Here is a 24,331-nt window from a genome sequence, read left to right on the forward strand (position 1 = left end):
ATCTAGTTACTTTTACTATGATCACACTGTCTCACAAATTATCAACAGCAGTGGTACAAATATAAAATAATTCTCATCTATGCAGTGGGATTTGTGAAAAACCTCAACACAGGAGTTGCAGTGAGACTGTGTTAATATATCCCAAGTATACTGGTTATAACAAAATTCCTGGACAGAGAAATCATATCTAGTAGACTAAGCATTCAGCCTGGCCCATTACACACTAGTTTCTGCAAAAACTGTCCTGTGTACCTACAATCATGTGAGTCATTCCCCTGATGGATCTGAGTCTATGGAGGGTCTTTTAGTGAATCACTGAGCCCAGAATCCATACAGAAATTGTGAAACTGAGCCATGGGTGTAGCTATTAATGTTAGAAATTGTGGACATACATAGCTGTTTAAGCATTTGAGATTACACTGAAACAAGACTTATAAATCATCTGCTATTAACCTTAGCAAAACAAGCACACAGTCTCCTTCTCATTCAACGTTTTAGGCTTCAGAATTATTTTATCACCCTATGTTGTTGTTGTTGTTATTGTTACATGCTGCTGAGTCCTATGCAATCTAGAGTGAGCCTATGTCTAGCAGCTCTGAAACTTGCCCTGTCCTGAGCCAGTGTCATTAATGACAACACACCAACCCCTATTTTCCAAGTTACTGTATTAAACCATCTCATCCAGTGTCTTCTTCTTCTGTGCTGTTCTTCCACCCTTCCAAGCATGATGTCCTACCTTCTCCAAGAACTGGTCTCTCCTGGTCATGTGCCCAAAGTATGTGAGACAGAGCTTCAAAATCCTAGCCTCTAAAGAGAAACTTGGTTTCCTCCTCTCCAAGACATACAAACTTGTTTTCTTGGCAGTTCAAGAAATCTTCAGTATCACGACTCAAAAGCATTGATTATTCTTCTGTCATCCTTAGTTATTATCCACCTCTCTGAAGCATAACAAATAATTGCAAAGACTATAGGTGTATCTTAGTCTTCATACTGTCATTGCTTTTCAGCACTCTGGAGAGGTCCCTGACAGTAGTTTTTCCCAGTGCAATTTGTCTTCTGATTTTTGACTTGCTGTTGTTAAGAGTATTGGTTGATTGTAGAGCTGAGCAAGCTGTAATTGTTTAAAACCTCAGTCTCTTCTCTATTTAATGTGCTGCCAATTGGTCAAGTGGTGACAATCTTTGTCTTCTTGATGTTGAACTTCAATCCGTATTGAAGACTATAGTCCTTGACCTTCACAACAAGCATTTCAGGTCTTCGTTTCAGCAAGCAAGGTTGTGTCATTTCCATAACCTTCTTCCAATCCTGATGCCCTGCTTCCTGAATGATCTGTTTGGCATATAGACTGAAAAGGTATGGACACAGGATGCATTCCTGATACACTCCTTTCCAGATTTCTAACCATGCAGTGTTTCTCTGCTCTGTTCTGAGAACTGATTTCTGATCCAAGTACAGGTTTTGCATAAGCACAATCAAGGGTTCTGAGATTCCATTTACATCAAGGTTAGCCATATACATAATTATAAGCCAAAAGTTTGAATGACATATTTAAATTATTGACCATTGTCATCAAATCATGACTTAAATTTACTTATTTATATAATTTTGTATTACTTATTTATTACTGCTTTAGTAACATAACATTTAGATATTAGCCTTTAATACAAAACTTTAAAGTGACTTTGACTTTAAGTATGACATAAATTCATTAATTGTAGCACTTACGTGAAGATTCCCTTGAAAGAGAATATTAAAAATCTAAAGCAATAAAATGGATTAAATAAATAAAAAAATCTTATCTTATCTAGAGATACTATAAACTATGAGCATACTCATGATTTTTCATATTAACCTCTTATCTAGAAATAATAATAGAAAAATCTTTCTCTAGACTATGTTATTACTGTATTGTAAACATCATCATAAGTTAGAGTCTTTCCCAGAGTTAATATATCTTGTTGCTGTTGTTGTTGCTCTCTGCCATTGAGTTGGAGCCAACTCATAGCTGAGCTTCTAGGGGGCAGTCAGAGGCAGTTAGTGGCACAGGAGGTTGTCCATTCTTCTCCAGTGGAGTAGTTGGTGGAACTCTCACTGCATGCTTCAGGATTTCAGTGCAGCTGCTTACCACTAGGCCACCAGAGTTCTCTATAGTGTATGAGTAGTATGTTGTTGTTTTTATGTACCATTGAGTTGCCTGCCACTCATAGTGATCCTGTGTACAACGGCTCTGAACCTTGCCCAGACTCAGTAAAGCTCACACATCAACGCTCCTTGCTGTAGTTACTGTATCATATCATCTCATCTGATGTCTCCTTTTTCTGCTCTGTTCTTCCATTCTTCTATGATGTCCTTTTCCAAAGACCTATCTCTCCTGGTCATGTGACCAAAGTATGTGAGACAGTGTTTCAAAATCCTAGTCTCCAAGGAAAAACTTGATTTCACTCTTTCCAAGACAAGCCTATTTTTTTTTTTTATGGCAGTCCATGGTATGTTTAAGATTCTTCTCCAGCACTACAACTCGAAGGCATTGGTTCTTCTTCTAACATCCTTAGTCATTGGCCAGCTCTCTGATGTATAGCAAGTAATATACTCTAAATATGTGAGTATATACTGCGTATACTGTGAGAATATGAGTATAGTCTGTATGAATACTGTATCTTGTACCATAGTACCCTAATTTTGAATGACAATTGAGATTATTTTTCCAACATATTCTTCAAATTTCTGCATGTTCATGTCATAGTTAACATTATATACTAACACCATGTTTCTAAGGCTTGAATTGCAAAGATCATGGCTTAAATCCAGTATACTTTAGTGTCTAAACTGACATAATTGCTCTTTAACACTCTAGATAGTTCAAAGACAGCATGTTTTTTTCCAGTACAATTTATCATTTGATTTCCTGACTACTAGAGTCAAGAGTGTTGATTGTGGGACCTAGAAAGCTGAAATTGTTAACAATCTTAATCTCTTCACCCTCTATCATGATGCTGCCAATTGGTCCAGTGCTGAGAATCTTTGTTTTCTTGATGTTGAGCTTCAATCCATATTGAAGTCTACAGTTCTTGACCTTCTCCAGCAAGCACTTCAGGTCCTCCACAGTTTCAGCAAGCAGGGTTGTGTCATCTGCATAACACAATTTTTTTTTAACGAATCTTCCTCCAATCTTGATCCCACATTTCTCCTCATACAACCCAGACTCCCTGATGATCTGTTCTGCATATAGGTTGACACGGTACGGAGATAGGATATGGCATATACATTTTCAAGATTTTTAATTTTGTAGTATTTCTTTGTTCTGTTCTGATGACTGCTTCCTGGTCCAAGAATAGGTTTTGCATGAACACAATCAAATGGAGTTTCCATTCTTCTCAGAGTCAGCCATGGTTTGTGGTGATTCACACAATCAAATGTCTTTGCACAGTCAATAAAACACAGATAGACATTCCTTTAGTACTACCTACTTTCAGCCAAGATCTATCTAATGTTGGCTACTGTATCCCTAGTACCACGGCCTCTTCTAAAACCAGCCTACACATCTGGAAGTTCTCTATTGATGTACGGTTCCTGTTGTTTTTAATAATTTTCAGCAGTGTCTTGTTTGCATGTGATATGAAAATTGTTCGATAATTTCTGCACTCTTTCAGGTCTCTTTTTCTGGAATGGGAACAAGTATAGATCTCTTCCAGTCAGTTGGCCAGGTGGTTGTCCTCTACATTTATTGGCACAACTTAGTGAGTGGCATCTAGGGCACTGTCTGTTTTTTTTTAAATATGTCAATTGGTATGCCATCAATTCCTGTGTCATTGTTTTATGCCAATTCTTTTACAGCAGCTTGAACTTTTTCATTCATCACCACAGGCTCTTGCTCATATATTGTTTCATTAAATTCTTCTTTGTCAGCTAATTCTTTTTGGTACAGTGACTCTGTTTACTCCTTTCATCTTTTTTTTTTAATGCTTCCTGGATCATTTAATACTCTTCCCAAAGCACCCTCAAGTAATGCAACTCAAGACTTGAATTTGTTATTCAACTCCTTCTGCTTAAGAGAGGCTGAGTGATTGTGGCCCTTTTGATTTCCCGACTCCAGGTCTTTTTGCATTTCATTGTAATACTTTGCTTTGTCTTCCTGAGCTGTCCTTTGAAATCTTCTGTTCAGCTCTTTCATTTCTTGATTTCTTCCCTTTACAAAGGATCAGTATTGTTGCAGAAAGTTGGGGAGGAAGTGAGTGACTCTGGCCAGGATAGATTGCCTAAGCTCCAGATAAGCACAAGCCTCCCAATAGCCTTTAATATGGGGTAGAGAAAGCTCTCTTGTGTTTCACTGTACCAGCTTGAGAAAGCTCACCACCTGGGAAACAGCTGCCATGTTTGTTGAGCTGGGAGTGGTCCGAATGAGACTGAGGTTCTCCTAACAAATCCGTATGTCCCACATCTGTAAGCCCACCCTATCCTGCCTTCCTGTTTATATAAGTGCAGTGCAGTCCCAATAAAACTGAGTTGGATTGACTCTTTGATCCTCTCTTGGAGTGGTGTATCTCTATTGTACTTACTCTCATCAGGGTGTTGCTGTAGGTTGTCAATGAACAGACAGTGACATACTATGAATCACAAGTGACTCTATGGCACAAAACAACAATATATAAAATGAAAAGGTATAGAGATAGGTTGCATCCTTAGTGTACACCTTTCCATTAGCTTACTTTAATTCTGGCACTTTAATTATAGCTATTCCAAAAGAAGTAAATGTTTTTAGTTAACTTGTCACACTTTATAGGGAAAATACTAAGTAATCACCACATATACTGTGAGCACTGACCTTCATTTATTATTCATGGCAGGCGTTGTACTAGCAGACTCCTCAGTAGATCTTGTTCTTCATGACACTATGTCAACTACCAGAAAGACACAGTCTTTGGGTTAACAGCACAACTCTCTGTAGATTAGGGCACCAGAGCTCCAATTAATGCAAGAGTAACTTCTTTTTTGTCAGGGAAGAAGGATTAAATGGTGAATTTTATGTATGTTGATAGATTTTTTTCCCTTCATATGTCACAAACCCCAAGCCAGCTCCTCAACCAAATTAATAAAATTGTCTTCTGAAACCACATGTACATTTTCTGCAGCCAACAATGGGGTAATAGAGTAACTTTAAAGTTAAATTCATAATGAAATGTTAAAGTATTATAATGTTATTTTCTAGTTTCTTACAAATTTGTCTTTAAATGTATATACATTTCATAAATTTTACTCTTACTGCTTTAAAATTTGCTTTTAAAATAAGCTATTTAATGTATTCAAACGCTGGGTTTAAACATGATCTTTGACAATTAAAACAAAGTTGAAAATCATAAGCTAATAAATAAATATAACACAATTAATAAATTTGACTAGTATACAATGAAGGGACATTGATGACTTAGTGGTAAGTAGTTGTGCTGTCAAATCTAAAGGATAGTGTTTGAATTCACCAGTTGATCCTCAGAGGAAAGATTGACATTCTCCTCCTGTGTGATTTACTTCCTCTGAAAACTTGCAGGTATGAATTGGTTCTGCTTCCACAATATGTAACAAAAATAATACTAATAACATATAATTAAATTTGAATATTGATCACAAAACATTTCAATTGCACTTGCAAAAGCAATTCCAATGCTTCCATGAAATATCTATGAAGAGGCAAAATAATTTAATGTATTGCAACACTGTGCAAAACAGTATGAAGTCTTGCCTGATTTTATGATATCCTGATAATACCTACCCAGTTTATACCCTGTGTTGCAGCTACTCTGACAATTCATCTTTTTAAGCATGGTCCTCTTTTTCACTGATAATCTAGTTTACCCAAACTGAAGCTTTTGTTTCTTATTTTTTTTAAATTAAAAAATAACATTTTACTTAAATCATATGTGAAATTTACAGTAAAAATTATTCATTAAAATTCTTGAACTGTGTGACATCTGTGCATGTATTCAGAAATCAGAAAAAGTCTTACATAGATGAAATTTTAGTTTGTTAAGTAATAATTTATAAGCATGTTCATATATGAATATATATTAAGTAAAATATTATAATGAATTGTGCAAAGAGCTGGAATCCAGAAACCAATGGGGCCGAAATTGCTCAGCAATTCTTAAGTTCAAGGAACTGAAGAACAAATTAAAGTGCCAAGTTGCAATACTTAAGGATTCTTTGGCCAGAATATTAATTATCCAGGAAGTATTAAAAGAAGATAGAAAGAGTATATAGAGTTATTCTACCAAAAAGAATTGGCAGACAAGAAGAATTTAATGAAATAATGTATGAACAAGAGCCTATAGTGATGAATTAAGAAGTGCAAGGTGCGCTAAAAGAACTGGCAAAACCAAGACTCCAGGAAATGACCAGTATACCAATTGATATATTTCAACAAAAAAAGATACTGCCCTGAATGTGCTTACTAAGTTGTGCCAAGAAGCATGGAGGACAATCATCTAGCCAACTGATGGGAAGAGACCTATATTCGTTCCCATTCCAAAGAAAGTTGACATGACAGAGTGCAGAAATTCTTGAACACTATCATTAATATCATATGCAAGCAAGACTGTGTTGAAAATTATGGAAAACCAACTGGAACAGTACATCAAAAGAGAACTCCTAGATGTGTAGGCTACTTTTAGAAGAGGTCATGGTACTAGGGAAGATGCTTTGAAGGAAATGGTAAAAATAATGCTCCAGGAATTGATGGTATAGCAATTGACGTATTTCAGCTAATAGATGCTACCCTGGATGTGCTCATTAAGCTGTTGCAAGAAACCTGGAGAACAAGCACTTGGCCGACTGACTGGAAGAGATCTATATTTGTTCCCTTCCCAAAGAAGGGTGACCCAAGAGAGTGTGGAAACTATAGAACAATATCGTTGATTTCACATGCAAGCAAGATTTTACTGAAGATAATCCAAAAATGACTGGAACAGCACATCAGCAGAGAACTGCGAGAAGTCCAGGCTAGGTTCAGAAGGGGATCATGGTATTAGGGATATTGTAGCTGATGTTAGATGGGTCTTAGCTGAAAGCAGAGAATACCAGAAGAATGTCTATCTGTGTTTCATTGAATATGCAAAGGGTTTAACTGTGTGGATCATAACAAACTGTGGCTGACTCTGGGAAGAATGTGAATCCCAGAACACCTCATCATGCTAATGCAAAAACCTGTACTTGGACCAAGAGGCAGTCATCAGAACAGAGCAAGGAAACAATGCATGGTTCAAAATTGGGAAGGACATATGCCAGCAATGTGTCCTGTCTCCATACCGTTTCAGCCTGTATGCAGAACAGATTATCCATGAGGTTGGGCTCTATGAGGAGAGGTGTGGTGTCAGGATTGGTGGAAAATCTATCAATAATGTGCATTATGCAGATGACACAACCCTGTTTTCTGAAACTGAGGAAGACAAGAAATGCTTACTGCAGAAGGTCAAGGACTGTAGCCTTCAGTATAGATTGAAGCTTAAAATCAAGAAAACAAAGATTTTCATCACTGGGCCAATTGGCAGCATCATGACAGAGGGTGAAGAGATTGAGATTGTTAATAGCTTTAGTTTGCATGACTCTACAATCAACACTCTTGGTATAACCAGCCAGGAAATTAAAAGATGTACTGTATTGAGAAAGTCTGCTGTCAGAGACCTCTCCAAAGTACTGAAGAGCTGTAATGTGATTCTGAAGATCAAGATGTGCCTGATCCAGACAGTATAATCTTTACAACTACTTGCTATGCATCAGAGAGGTAGGCAATGACTAGGGACAATAGAAGGAGAATTGATGCCTTTGAGCTGTGGTACTGGAGAGGACTGTTAAGAAAATGAACCGTTTCATCCTGGAGAGGGTGAAACCAGGCTTCTCCTTGGAGGCAAGGATTCTGAAGCTTCATCTGACATACTTTGGACTTGTTACAAGGAGGGACCAGTCCTTGGAGAGGGATGTCATGCTTGGGAGTGCATAGGGACAGTGCAGAAGAGGACAACCATCTATGATATGGATTGATTCAGTTACTGGGGTAATGGGGCTAGGTGTGTCAAAGACATGAGATTGGCACAGGATAGAGCAGGGTTTAGGACTGTTGTACATTAGGTCATTATGAGTTGCAGGCAAATCTAAGGCACATAACAACAATAATAAAATATGAATCACCTCTATAGCACTAAAAGACATAGTTTACTACTAAGGTAATTGTTTGGCAGGAGCACCACTCCTTTTTTGCTCTTAAATATTTTTAAAAAATGAAATTGTTTTTGTAAGTTTGCATACAAATTCTGTATACACTGTTTCATGTACTCACAATATGTTTCACACATCCCTCCATTCACAGGTGAAACGAAGCTTTCCTCTCCAACTTTTAACTGAGGAGCATTCTAGCAATCCTTGTTATATACAACATTCCTTACCAACACCACTATTATAGGAAATCTTTTCTACTTGAGTATTTGTTACACAATGTCTAACCTTCAAAACATATGAAAAAATGGAAAATACTGTGGCTTAAATATAACACATTTTAGTCTTTCAAAGGGACACTGTTACTCTTTAAAATATTAAAGACAGGAGATCTGCTCATTGCAATGCAAATTTTTTTTATGACTATTATTTCTATTGTATTGATTGTATATGCAAGGTAAATAAAAGCCTTATAAATTTCAATATTTTCTTAATTTGTCTTGACATTGTTGATTGGTTCAGTTTTATAGATTTATGTTTCCTTTCTATTGAAGCTTTATCAGTATTTAAGACTATACTTTTTTTATAATATCTAAACCATAGTGCTTTATTGATAAAAGGTTAATTTTAATGAATACAAAATTGCTGTGTAAAATAAGTGTTTTCAAAATAGATTTCTATAGGTACAGAACCTTTTAGCAATAGTGGTTATGTGCCAGGCGAAGTCTAGGCTAGGTCATTCTGGGTAGATGTAGGTCCTCTCAGCCACTATGGTGACACTTTGTCCCATGTATTTTGTCCCAAACTCACAAGGTTTATACTGACCATTTGCAAAAGTTTTTCTTCCTCTCACCCTTTTAGTTACTCTGTTGTTGCTGCTGCTGGTACCAATGAGTATGACCCGTAAACAACCCTATGAACAATAGTTTCTTTAGCATAGTAATTTAGCTAGTAAGTGCGAAAATGGCCCAATGAAGTCAGTCACGGGACATTTTCTGGGGAAAACAGTTGGCCTTTTTTTCCACAGCAATCAAAGTAACCAGAGTCCCCAAAGCCTTAGCTTAATTTTTTTTTAGTATACCTTCATGACTGGCCACCATCAGTTTTAGTCTGGCCAAAACAAGACAGCTCTGTCCCTGTCCACAGGCAAATTGTCTTCTTGACTCCTTCAAGTGAAGGAAGAGGAATATCCTGAACCCGACCTCTGCCATCTTGTCCCTGGAGAAAAGTCAGCCTACTTCTAAGTGGTCGTTTCTGGGAAGACATTTCTCAGCATCAAGGAAGGTGAAAACAACCATGTGGAGTTCCAGAGGGGACACACTGGGCCTCAGCATACAGAACAAAGCCAGTCAGCACAGATAGGAAAAGTCATTCTCAGAAGACACAGAGATGTAGATTTCATAAAATGAAGGAATGTTAGGCGTTAAAAGTGGATGAGACAGCCTCCCTTTGGGAAACCACTCAGCTCAGACTAGGAACATCTATCTGGCAGGCACTTGGGCCTCAGTGCTGGTGACAGTTCTGGGCTCACAGTAAGGAGGACCTTCCACAATCATTACAGAAAAACAGTAAAGTGCAGTACAAAAGTATAAAAAAGGCTGGTTTTGCAACAGGTCAGAATGTTAACTTCCTTTGAACAGTTATCTTTAAAGTGAGTTGCGTGAAAAGAGCTTGCCTCTTCTCACTGTGTAGATGAGAATCTTAATTGCATAGAGGAAGCTGAGTTCATGGCAATACTGGGTTTGTCCACTGCGACCAGCCCAGAGAAAGGCACCTCTGAAGGGCCGTTGACACCCACTCTGCAATGGCAGCTCTGAGCCACCCAGTGCAAGAATCCACCCCTTAAAACACTTTTGTTCAAAAGCCACTCAACTGTCACCATATCCTGTTCGATAACCCTGTTGCATGTTATTGGTAAACAGGTGCATCTGTGTGGATGAACTGAGTCTTGAACTGTGGCAGCAAAACTGGCTTCAAGTGATGTGCACAAAACCCAAGAGTAAGGGAGCTGTAGTCCTCCCCTGGGTGTTACGCTGGTGTGTCTGCCACCAGGACTGTTCTGGGCCAACCTGACCATTTCTAGATGTCAATGGGGCATGCTTGATCAGTTGGTCAGGCCAGCGGCAACCAGAGAAACCAATGGCTGGCCTGACTGCATGTGGACCTAGAGAGCAGTTCTAGCTCCGGGATTAGGAAAGGAGGACAAAAAAAGGAAAATGTCACTTCATAAAAGAACATTAACATATCAATGAGATATAAATGTTAAAATTACTGTATACAAAAGGGGGGAAAAAGGAAGCACACGAAGAGTTATAAAAGAAACTGCATTCTCGGGCATAGCTGCTGTATCGAGTGGTGCACGTTCCCACATGTCCTGGAGAACCACACTGCGCTCATCCAGAATGTCTCCTCTTCCACTCAGAAAGTGTTCTCTCACACGCGATGCCCATGTGCATTGCTGTCACCATCCCTAGATTGAATCTGCATTTGCATCTGTGCTTGCATCCGAGCAATCATCTCTTGTGTGCAACGAAATTCAGCTTCCTTTTCCAGCAAGATCTGGTCTTTATTCATGTCCTCATTCTCCACTTTTCTGCCGCCTCTCTTGAGTCTTTGAGAGAGGAAATTCTCATAGTGGAGATCCTGGGTCACCTCCCGGAGATCCTGCATATGAGTTATGAGCATGGTCCTCAACTTCAGGAAGTCTTTGTGCTCTGGGTTCTCTACTTCCACCACTCCCCAAGGGTAGAGTCGGCCTCCAACCTTCTTGCCTTTGGCTTCAATCAACTGGTTGGATCTAGCCAGTGAAAATGGGATGCTGGCCTTGGGAAGTCTGGTCTGTTCTTTAAAATCTTCACCTTCATCTGACTCTGAATCTGGTAAGTGATAAATTTTGATGCTATGTTCTCCAATTTCATCCAGAATTCTCTTCTTCAAGCGTTCTCCCTCCTTCAGCGTTAGTGTCGGCCTTTGCAATGACAGGAACAATGTGGATTGCCTTCATGAAGGCAACGTCCAGGGGCTTCAGTCCGTGTCCAAAGGGAGAGATGAAGTAGAAGCAGCAGTGAACCCTGTTGTCGATGATGTGCCGCTGGTTCAGGCCACTCTCGTCATGCAGGTAGCGCTCAATCTGCTCATCGATGTAGGAGATGATGGTCTTAAAGTAGTCTCGGTAGTTGGTGGTGTCCCCGTAACCAGGTGTGTCCACCACCGTCAGTCGCAGCTTGACACCCAGTTCTTCAGTATCCACAGCGGAGGCCTCAATTTGGACAGTCCTCTCAATCTTTTAAACAACCATCAGTGTGAACTCAAATCCCTTTTTCACTGATTTTCGGTGAACTTGGTTTGGAAGATTTGAAAATCCAACATAGCCGGGAGTTTCTGCATTTATAAACTGGGTTGGATGCTTAGACATTTTGAGTGAAGTTTTGTCACCCGGCCAGCGAACGGAACACCCGGCACCGTCAACGCCAAGACTATACTTTTAAGATACATCAACAAGGGTTACAATTTTGTGTGTTCTGCAAGCAAAGTTCTGTTATCTGTGTATTGCAAGTTGCTAAAAATTTTCTAATGTTAATAGCCTTTTCATATAAACCAAAATCTTGCATTATTTATTCAGTATACAGATTGCATGCTTTTGTTATGTGTCATCAAGTAAACTACAGCTCTTAATGACCCAGCAGACAGCTGATCTCAACTTACTTTATCCTTTGCCATCCTCATTATTTCTGTTCTGCTCTAGCTCATTGTGGTAATCACCGTGTCAATCAATCTCATTAAGGATCTTCATCTCTTCAGCTGATTTGGTCTTTTCAAGCCTGATGTCTCTCCAAGGTCTGTTTCCTCCTGCTAATATGCCCAAGTTAAATGTGACAGAATTTGACCATTTAAGAAGCACTCTACTTGCACTTTCTTCAAGTCAGATTTGTTTGTTCGTTTAACAGTCCATGGGACATTTAATACTCTTAGCACCCAGGTCAGGGGCATCAATTTTATTTCTGTCATACTTGTTCATTTTATAAATTTCAGATATTTAGGAAGCATTTGAAAACATCATAGGTTCGATCACATGTTAGTCTGGCATTTAAACTGGCATACTTGTTTATTATTATTTGTAAGAGGTTCTTGAAATTAGATTTACTCAATGAAAGAAGGAATTTTATTTATTTACTCCTGCTACCAGGGTTATTAATTGTAGATATGAGTAAAATGAAATCATTGGCAAAAAAGTGTTGTATACTTTCTCTACTTTTATCTAAGTCTTATCTCAAATCAGCAATTATAATCCTCATTCCAAATAGCCTTTTAAATCCCAAATTCTAAAACAACTATGAGATATCATCTCCAGTAAGAATAGCAAAATGTATCAGAGTAGTAAGCAACAAATGTTGACGAGGTTGTGGAGACTGGAACCCTTATTCACTGTTGTTGGGAGTGTAAAATGGTGCAACCACTGTGGAAGGCAGTATGACGCTTTCTCAAAAAGTTGCAAATAAAAGTACCACTTGACCCAGCAATTTCACTATTGAGAATATACCCTAGAGAAACCATTATTGCCATTCAAGCAGATATATGCACATTAATACTTTGTTCACAATAGCAAAGAGTTTGAAACAGCCAAAGTGCCCATCAACAAACGAATGTATAGAGAATTTGTGATCTATTCACATAAAGGAATATTATGCATATCCAGCACTGAAAAACAAAGAACTCATGAAACATTACACAAAATGGGGGATCATGAGGATATTATGCTGGGTGAAATATCTCAGTCACAAAAAGACAAATGCTGTATAATGCCACTGTTACAGAACATGACTGATGTAGGGACTGGGAGAAACTAAGAAAAGAGGGGATAAATAATGTACACTGCATTAAAAGACATGTGGGAGAGAACTGTATAAAAAGAACATATGATTAGGTGTTATTGGCATGACAATAATAACAGGAGTTGTATAGTGAAGTGGTCGAGTATGTGAGGGGAACAGGGACTGTATAACAATGAAAGAAAGTGAAAGAATGTTTTTTCCAGAAGAGAAAAGCAACCTGGGGGAAGGGGCACAGGAAAGAAAATATGTAACAATTAATGAATGGAAATTAAAAAAAAAGAATGAATTTGTTCAAACCTGGTAATACCAAATAAAGTATGGTGTGATGTTATGTGCCCTCGAGACGCTTATGACTCATAGCGATCCTATGTACACACAGACCTAAACTCTGTTCTTTTCTGTGCTAATTGCACTGTCTCTGATACACCCATTTGGATTACCCCAGTCCCTGAATCAATCCACCTCACAGAGGGACTTCCCCTCCTGCACTGTCCCTTCACCCTACCAAGCATGATATCCCTCTCTAAGGACCAGTCTCTCCTTACAACATGTCCAAAGTATGTCAGAGAAAGCCTCAGAATCCTTGCCTCCAAGGAGCAGCCTGGTTTAATCCTCTCCGGTTGAATCTGTTTGTTTCCTTAGCAGTCCATGGTACCCTCACTACTCTTCTCCCAAACCACAGCGCAAAGGCATCAATTCCCTTTCTATCCTCCTTAGTCATTGTCCAACTCTCTAACAAGTGATGGCAAAGACCATGGCCTGTATCAGACGTACCTTAGTCTCAGAGAGACATCATTGCTCTTCAGAACTTTGGAAAGGTCCTTAGCAGCAGACTTTGCTATCCCAATACGTATTTAAATTTCCTGGCTACTGGTGCCAGGAGTGTTGATTGTGAAGCCAAGAAGACTAAAGCGGTGAGCAATCTCAATCTCTTCACCATCTATCCTGATTCTTCCAATTGGCCCAGTGGTGAGAATCTTTGTCTTCTTGACATTCACCCTCAATCCACAATGAAGGCTGTAGTCCTTGACTCTCTGAAGCAAGCACTTCAGGTCCTCCTCAGTTTCAGATAGCAAGGTTGTGTCATCTGCATAATGCAGATTGTTAATTGATCTTCCACCAATCCTGATGCCACACTTCTCCTTATAGAGCCCAGCCTCCCGGATAATCTGTTCTGCATTCAGGTTGAAAAGGTATGGAGATAGAACACATACCTGGCATACTTCCTTCCCAATTTTGAAACATGCATTGTTTCCTTGCTCTGTTCTGATGACTGTCTCCTGGTCCAAGTATAGGTTTCTCATTAGCAAGATCAAGTGTTCTGGGATTCCCTTTCTTGGAGTCAGCCACAATTTGTTATGGTCCACACAGTCAAACACCTTTGCATAATCAATGAAATACAGATAGACATTGCTTTGGTATTTCCTGCTTTCAGCTAAGATTAGCTACGGTATCCCTGGTACCACAACCCCTTCTAAACCCAGCCTGGACTTCTGGCAGTTCTCTGCTGATGTCTATTCCAGTCATTTTTGGATAATCTTCAGTCGAATCTTGCTTGCATGTGAAATCAATGATATTGTTCTGTAGTTTCCACACTCCGTTGGGTCACCCTTCTTTGGGGTGAGAACAAATATAGATCTCTCCAGTCAGTTGGCCAAGTGGTTGTTTTCCAGATTTCTTGGCACAACTTGGTGATCACATCCAGGGCAGCATCTGTTAGCTGAAATATGTCAATTGGTATATCATCTATTCATAAGGCCTTATTTTTTGCTATTTCCTTCAAAGCAGCCTGAATTTCTTCCTTCATCACTGTAGGCTCTTGCTCATATGTTGTTTCATTAAATACTTCCATGTCTGCCAATTTCTTTCTATACAGTGACTCAGTATATTCTTTCCATCTTCTGAAAGAAATGGAGCTGGAGACAGAATTAATGAATTTTGCACAATGACTCATTCATTGCAAACACATTTTTAAGAGACATAAATGCAGGTTATGTACATGGATTTCACCTGATGGTATGTATAGGAATCAGATTGGTTACATCTGCAGAAAGAACTGCTGGAGAAGCTCAATATCAGCTGTGAAAACTAGGCCAGGAACTGATTGTGGAACAGACCACCAACTACTCATATGCAAATTCAAGCTGAAGCTGAGAAAAATGAAATTGAATCCACTGGAACCAAAATATGACTTTGAGGCTATCCCACCTGAATTTCAGAACCTTCTCCAGAACAGGTTTGAGGCTTTGAACACTAATGAGAGAAGACCAGATGGGTTGTGGGAGGATATCAAGGGTACCATCCAGGAAGATCGCAAATGGTCATTGCAAAGACGGAGGAGAAAGATAAGACCAAAATGTATGTCAGAAGAACCTCTGAATATTGAACTGGAGTGCAGAGAAGCCAAAGCAGAAGAAAAAATTCAAGAAACTAAAGAGTTGAACAGAAGATTTCAAAAGACAGCGCGGGATAACAAAGTAAAATATCACAATCACATTTGCAAGGAGCTAGAGTGAGAAAATCAAAAGGGCCTAACTAGCTCAGTGTTTCTTAAGCTCAAAGAACTGAAGAACAAATTCAAACCTCGAGTTTCCATAATCAAGTATGCTTTAGTCAGAATATTAAATGATCATGGAAGTATTAAAAGAAGATGGAAAGAATATACTGAGTGACTTAAATAAAACATACTTAAGGGGAAAAAAAAGAGGAAGCAGAAGCAGCAACAGCTTCTCATGAGATGGATCTTGGTTTGAACTCCATCATGGCTGTTTCCTACTTTTCTGAGCCTTAACAGTAAAACAAAAACAAAAACAAAAAAAAAATCTTGAATCTAAGTACACTTCCAAATTCAGCTGGAATTTTAGGCATTTCTCTGTCAATGTAATGTTCTAGCTGTTCTGAATTCTTTTCAGCAAGATCTTTCCTTGAATGTGATACTAATGATGATGTTGTTGTTGTTAGGTGCTACTATGAGCATGGCTCATAGCGACACTATGAACAACAAATCAGAACCCTGTCCTCTGCTGTGTCATCCTGACAATCTCTGACACACTTCAGCCCATTACTCCAGTCTCTGTGTCAGTTTATCTGGTTGAAGATCTTCTTCCCTGTTCCTCCACTTTTCTAACCATGATGTCCCCTTCTCCAAGGAATAGCCATTCCAATCAATAGGCCCAAAGTATGTGAGAGGAGTGGTTATCATCATCTTTGCCCCTAACGAGTACTCTGACTGCACATTCTTCAAGGCATATTTGTTTGTTTATAGAATATTCATTACTCTTTTCCAACACTACAATTCAAAGGCATCAATTCTTCAGTCATCCTTTTTTATTGTCCAGTTCTCAGAATCATAGCAAGTGATTGAAAGACCATAGCCTGAACCAAGCACACTTCAGTCCTCACACTCGTATCATTTCTACTTAATAATGTGGAGAGGCTCCCTGACTACAGACTTTCTCAATGCAATATGTTTCCTGATCTCCTGACAGATGGAACCCAATGTATTGATTATGGATTCAAGTAAGATTAATTCATTGACAGTTTCGGTCATTTGTCCATCTAGCACGATGTTGCCTATGTGTCCAGAGGTAAAAATTTATGGGTTTTTGACATTGAAATGCAGTCCATAATGAAGGTAGCAGTTTGATTTTCTGCAGCAAACACTTCAATTGTTTCTTGTTGTCAGCAAGCAAGTTTAAGTCATTTGTGTATGGAAGATTATTAAGTCTTCCTCCAGTCCAGATACCACATTCTTCTTCATAGAAACCATGTTGTCGAATAATTTGCTTAGCATATGAACTGAGTAGGTATGGAGATACAATGCAAGCTTGATGCCCACCTTAAAAAAATCATGTAGTGTTTCCTTTTTTTCCTCCTTGAGCTGCTTTTTAAACATTAGCTGTAGAAGATCAAAGACTATAGACTTCAATATGGATTACATCTTAATGTCAAGAAAACAAAATCCTTACCACTGATTCACTAGGCAACATCACAGCTAATGGAGAAAACAATTGACATTATCAATGATTTAATCTTCTTGTTGTTTTGGAGTATCATTGAGTTGAAACCAACCCATAGCAGATCTTCTAATGAATTTTAAGAGACAGTAAATCAAAAGAGAGTTGATTGCCCATTTTTCTCCTGCAGAGAAATAGGTGAAGCTCTTTAGTAGGTCACTAGAGCTCTCAAGTAAAATTTCATCTTACTTAGATCCAAAATCAACATCCTTGGTACCAAAGGTCAAGAAATTAAAAAAATAAAGAAGTTGCATTGGGAAAATTAATGGTAAAGGACTACTCCAAAGTGTTATGAAATAATGATGCCAGTTTAAAGACCAAATGTACCTAATTAAAGGTCTTTTAAATTGCTTGCTACGCATCTGAAGTTAACTACTGATGACAGAAGAACTGATGAGTTTGAGTTGTTGGAGAAGAGTCCTCAATATCTCAATGACTACAAAAAGACCAAACAAGTATGTCTTGAACTAAGTGCAACAAGAGCATCCTTATAGGTGAAGATGGTAAAGATTGCTGTTGTTATTGTTAAGTGCCATTGAGCCACCTATGACTCATATGGACCCTATGTACGATAGCTCTGAAACATATCCTATCTTGAGCCAGTCTCACTGTTTACAACGCACCTATCCTTATTATACCAGTTACAGTGTCAATCCATCTCATCCAGGATCTTCCTTTGCTGCACTATCCTTCCACCCTTCCAAGCATGATCCTCTTCTCCAGGGACTGGTCCCTCCCAGCCACATGCTCAATGTATGTGAGATGGAGCTTCAAAATACTTGCCACAAAGGAACAGCTTGTTTTCACTCTAAGACAGACCTGTTTGTTCTCTTGGTGGTCCACGGTATGCTCAATACTCTTCTCCAGCACCACAACTCAAAGGCATCAACACTTATTCTGCCATCCTCAGTTATTGTCCAGCTCACTGATGTATAGCAATTAATTGTGAAGACCATATTCTGAATGAGGTGCACCTTAGTCATTGCTCTTCAGTACATTGGAGAGGTTCCTGACAGCAGATTTTCCCAGTACAACTCATCTTTTGATTTTCTGATTGCTGCTATTCAAAGTGTTGATTATGGAAAGGAGTAAGCTGAAATTGTTAATTGTTACTCTTTATATCATGATGCTGCCTATTGGCCCAGTGGTGAGAATCATTGTCCTCTTGATGTTTAGCTTCAATCCATATTAAAGTCTACAGTCCTTGACATTCAGCAGCAAATGCTTCATGTCCTCCTCAGTTTCAGCAAGCAAGGGTATGTCATCTAAATGATGCAAGTTGTTGATGAGTGTTTTTACACATTTTTTTCCTGCGAAGATTACTATCAGACTATTTATAAAAAGTCTCAAATCAATGTTGTTCCAAATACTTGACCTACTGTATAAATCCATGATTTCTGACATCAGTATTGTTTTTGAGCACCATAAAATCAGAACTAACCCATAGCTGACCCTCCCATGGGTTTTCTGAGGTTATTAATCACAAAAGAAGAGATTGCCCATCATTCTCCAGCCAAGTGCATTCGAACCAAGTGACTTCCGGATTGCAGTGCATTTTTTTTACTACTAGGCTACCAAACCTCCCTTGCTGATATCAGTTACTCCTCCTTGTCTCAGTTTCCTAACTCTTTTACATACCTTGGGTTAGATCATTTGCTAGAAGATATCCCATATATTCAGATCCATTAGAGAATGAATCACGTGATTGTAGATAGTAGGCTGGTTTTGGAGAAACTGGTGAGCAATAGGCTAGCATCCTGTAGATTGTTGGTTATTGTACAACAGTGATGCAGGCTGGTGGTGTAGACTGCTGAGAATCTGGAAGCTATGCCCCAGACAAGCAAGCATCTCAAAAAGAAAAAAGATACCTATCACTGAGGCTCCCGGAGCCTTTAGTATGATGGGTCTTGTATCGCATCCTAATAATACTCACGCATTAGTACAATAATTATATACACATGAAATAAACTGTTAATAATTGGCTAGAGAAGACATTTGAATGATAGGTCTTGGACACCCAAAGACCATCCCTGGCTTTTCTAGCCATCACTTTCACACTGGAGAAATTAGATTTCCCCTTCCAAACATAAGAACTGTATCCATGAAAGTGTGCAAGCCAGCAATTTCATGTCTCATTGTCGTAATTGCCTCCATTTTAGATACTAAATTTCTGATTTGCCTTTATCTATCAAACCAGTACACTGAAGAAACAAGTATATTTCTTTCTTTCTTTGAAGAATTTTCTTTTTCAGTTAGAACATTTATAATCTGTATTGATAAGCAATATCCAGTAAAGAATATACCATTAGATCGTATCTTCTCTTCATTTGCTTAAGTTCTGGTCAAATCATCTCCAATTATCAGTTGTTAGGTCCAGGTGGGAATCAGCTGTATACTCAGAAAGTCATCCTTCTTCCTGTATTTCATACCAGTTAGATTCTTCCTTTTGTCTTAGTCTCTACATGGGACTAGGCCAACAAGATGAAGGTCCTTATAACTCCCTGATTCTCAAAGCTAGAAACCCTTTTGTGCTTATCCATACATCTGTGGATACTTGGTCAATAATGTTGATTAATCATGTCTAACTCACCATTTCTCTTCATTGTTGTTGACTCCAAATCTAAATCTCTTCAGTCAAAAGTCCAAGATGAACCTACTGATTCATTAAAATGCAAATCTTCTGAGAATACTTGATGAGCCTAATTTTCCCTACAGACTAAATTCCTTGTATTCTAATTCTACTGTCTAGTTCTTCTGTTTTCAAGGGAAATCTTCCCTTTTTTTTTATTTCCAGCCACAACTAGTAAGCTGGTGTATTTTCTCTGAACACAATATACCATTATTATTACATGTAGCATTCATTTTTACAATATATCTTAACATTAAGACAAAGAAGAAACATCATTTTCCCTCAAATACACTCAAAGAAACATAAAATTTAGCACATTTAATCTGAAACCATATAATGTATCTTGGCTTCCCTTTTCTAGTTTCTGAAGTTTAGCTGGAGAAAGTTATTTCTTGCTCTGAGTGTTTCCCAAGGAACTAATGTAATATTACATTTCCTTCACTCCATGACCCATTTATTCATTCCTTTACCCTCAACTATTATTTCCCCTTCCTCTCATTTGTCATTTGTTTTTACCTAAACTTTCCCCCTGGGAAGGGACATCACGGTAAGGAACTTTGCTTGTCCAAATCAGAGGTAGCAAGACCAGTCTGGCCAGTGCTTTGACATTAGTCTATTTCCATTCATGTTGGGTAGGATTACATAGGTACACAAAGCAGTGAGTTGCCTAGGCCAGTAGGTAGGACAGTAGTATTCATTGTTAACCCTACTTTTGCAAGATGAGGTGAATACGTATGCAAAGCACAGTCCAGAGTGTTATGGCCATGGAGCTGCTCTCCCTCCCTTTCCCAGAAAGAGGCATTGGATAGTATAAGGTATAGGGTCACTATAAGTCATACTAGACTCTTTGATACCTAATAACACAACACAAGTGCATGCATCCATAAACTTGCACAAATTTTGAGCATCTTGATAGTATAGTTAAATTACATGTTATTAATAAGTAGCAAAATATATTTCAAGATTTGATGAGATAATTCTTATTTTCCTAAGATGTTAATGAGAACTACTAACTTGCTCAGAATTTCTCAATCTGAATGAACTAAAAATCAATTCAAGATGTTATCAGTGAAATCATGACTGATCCAGGAAGCATTAAAAGAAGATGGAGGGAATACACAGAAACCCTGAGTACCATATGATCAAGAACCAATTGCAATGAAAGACATTCAAGCTTCACTCAAAACTCCGGGGGGGGGGGAAATTAAGTATCCAGGAATTGATGCGATACCAGTTGATATGTTTTAACCAAGAGATGCAGCCCCAGATATGCTCATCAGCCTGTGACAAGAAATTTGGGAGGCAGCTGCCTGACTGACTGATTGGAAGAGATCGTTATTTGTTCCCATTCCCAAGAAAGGTGATACCACTGAATTTCGAAATTATCAAACATTATTAATAATACAGCATATAATCAAAATAGTGATGAATATAATCTAAACATGGATAGAACTGTATATTGATAGAGAGCTGCCAGAAGTTAAGGCTGTGTTTAGAAGATGTTGTAGCCTCACTACTGATCACAGATAATTCTGGATGATAGCAAATTGTACCAGAAGGATTTCAAATTTATGCTTTCTTTACTATGCAAATACACTTGACTGTGTAAAACATAACAAATTATAGCTAACTTGAAAATGAGGATACCAGAACACTTTATTGTGCTCATGTGAAATCTAGATGATGGGTGTGAATCCATGGTGTTTAATTTCATAAAACATGATGTATGGCAATGATAATGTAAAACAGTGTTAATGGAGGAGCATGAAACACATTGTATACAAATGCAGTACACTATATATGACTGTTGTGTGCAAACCAATATAAAACTTAACAAGGAAATTAAAGATGTGGTCTAAAAACCAAAAAAGTTAGTTGCCCAAATAGATCAAGGGAACACTGCGTGTTTGAAAATCAAATAAAATAACAAAAACCCCACAAAAACACAAAATAACCCCACAACTGTGTGGCAGGGTTTTATTCTTTCTCCATACCTATTCAATCTATATACTAAGAAAATCATTCAAGAAGCTAGACTCAGGGAAGAAGAATGTGGCATTAGGTTAAGAGGAAGACTCATTAAATTTCATTATAAAGATGGCACAACCTTGGTTGCTGAAAGTGAAGAGAACTTGAAGTACTTGCCATAAAAGACTAAAGAATACAAGTTCCAGTATAAATTACACAGCAACATCAAGAAGTAAAAATCTCATCACTTGACCAATAGGCAACATTATTATAGATAGAGAAAAGACTGAATATATCAATGATTTTACTTCAGTTCACAATCATTACTTGCAGGCAGCCCTCAGGAGATCAAGATATGTATTGCATTGGGAAAATCTGCTGTCAGGGATCTCTCCAAATTACTGATGAGCAATGAAATCAGTTTGAATACTATGGTGTGCTCTATTTGAGCCATGTTTTTTCAATAATTTCCAATGTATCTTATATCTGAGCAGCATATAAGGGTAATAAAGGAAGAACTGATACCTTTAAGGTACGGTGTTGAAGAAAAACACTGAATATTACTGAATGTCCTATTTCCTGCCAAAAGAATAAACAGATATATCTTGAAGAAGATGCAGCTAGAAATCTCCTTGGAGGCAAAAATGACAATACGTAGCCTCACAATCTTTTGTAATGTTGTTAAGAGAGGCTATTCCTTGCAGAGGGACATCATGTTTGGAAAAGTGGATAGTCAGTGAAAGAGAACAAGACTCTTATCCACAGTGACTGTTACAGTGGGCTTGAACATGTAAAAGTTGGTGAGGATGAAACAGTATGAACAAGGTTCAGCTCTTTTATTTAAAGGGTTACTATGAGTTGTACTCGACTCAATGTCTCCTAACAACAACCAAAAAAATTACTTTTAAAGAACAGATATATTGGATGGGGAAGCACTATATCTTACATAAAAAAATCATATAGGACTCTCTGAACATATCTTGGATATGTCTTGGCGCTATATCTTGGAGACAGTGTAGCTGGAGTGCTCTTTGGAGGAAAGAATGATGAGGCTTCACTTTACATACTTTGGACACGTTGCTTGTAGGGATTATTCCTTGGATAGGGACATGATGTTGGGAAGGGTGGAGAGTCAGCAAGAGAGAGGAAGACCCTCAACCAGGAAAACTGATATGGTGACTGTTGCAATGAGCTCTTGTGTGTCAGGAAGTATGAGGATGATGCAGGATAGAAAAGGGTTCAGATCTCTTGTTCATCAGGTCGCTATGAGTTGTGTTCACCTTGATAGCACCTAACAACAACAAAACAACATAGTCCTTTGTGATGTCACTTAATTGATGCTTTTTTTCTAAGTTAAGAAAGAATTGTCTTTAATATAATGTTAGTAAGATAAAATATGACCTATTGTGTTATTTTGGAACTGACCCATAGCTGACCCTCCAGTAGGTTTTCCGAGGCATTGACTCTTATGGGAGGAGATAGCTCATCCTTCTCCTGCAAAACATGACCTACACCTGTATAAGCCAGTGTTACTGTACAATAAATGCCCTAGTTTTTGTCTCTCTTGCCTGCATAAAAGATTGACCTAGATAAGATTTGAAGAGAAATAGCAGCCACACACAAATCCCCTGGTCTTGTTCTGTTCAACCCTTCTTAGGTTGTTTGTTCTGCTCAAAATAATCTTAGTGTGGACTAAACTATTATTAGAGCATGTGGCTCAGTACAAGGATGGTAAGAGGGATATAAAGTTCAAAGGAAAAACAGTCTTCTTAGATAAGATTCTCAGAGTGATGGCTCTTCCTCAAAACTGAAGGAGTGAAAGACATCCTGACGTGTTTCCTAGTGTAGACAATTTCAGGACTTCAGTTTTGGCCAAGGGAAGATGTTGCAGAGAGTTCAAAATTTTATGACCTGTTCTTATTCTGATCTGTTGCTGTTGACATCCCTTATGTGCCTAAAACATTATTTAGATTGCTTCATAGGGCAGCCTTTGTTATGCATGTCAGGACTGAGTCATTTAGGTTCAATGTTTTTACCTATATATTGAAGCAAGAGTAGCATCCACTTCCTAAACAGCACGTCTCTAGAAGCTCTGTGAACTTTCATAAATGATGATAGTTATAGAAAGGCTGTGGGCCTTTTGCTCATTGGTTCAATATGAGTTGTGCTCAACTCGACAACAATAAAAAATAACAACCACAGCAATGCAGATGATACATCTTCACTTGCTGAAAGTGAAGATAATATGAAATGCTTGTCAAAAAAGTTCAGCAACTACAGCCTTTGACATAGATTACATCTCAACATCAAGAAAACAAAGGTCCTCACCACAGAACCAAGAGTCAACATTATGATAGATGGAGAATGAACTGAAGCTGCCAGTTATTTCACCTTTCTTGGACCAGCAACCAACACTCTTTAAACCAGTAATCAGAAAAACCATAATCTGTATTGCATTGGGTAAGTCTGCTGTCAGGGACTTCTCCAAAATGCTGAAGAGTTTGATGTCAGTTTTAAGACTTAAGTGTGCATTATAGAGGTCATGATCTTCCCGATCACATGCTAGGAATCATAGATCTGGACAATGAATAAGGATGACAGAAGAAGAAGTGATGCCTTTGAGTTGTGGGTGTAGAGAAGAGTGCTGAATATTCCACAAACTGTCAAAAGAACAAAAATGTATGTCT

General features: G+C 38.3%; 1 pseudogene; it reads right to left on the reverse strand.

Annotated features, from left to right (window-relative positions):
* Positions 1–10,632: 10,632 nt before the first annotated feature.
* On the reverse strand, positions 10,633–11,919 carry LOC102862301 (annotated as a pseudogene).
* Positions 11,920–24,331: the final 12,412 nt, after the last annotated feature.

This window comes from Elephantulus edwardii, unplaced genomic scaffold, assembly GCF_000299155.1.
Source record: "Elephantulus edwardii isolate Elephantulus edwardi_28Jun2011 unplaced genomic scaffold, EleEdw1.0 scaffold00107, whole genome shotgun sequence".
Lineage (NCBI taxonomy): Eukaryota > Metazoa > Chordata > Mammalia > Macroscelidea > Macroscelididae > Elephantulus > Elephantulus edwardii.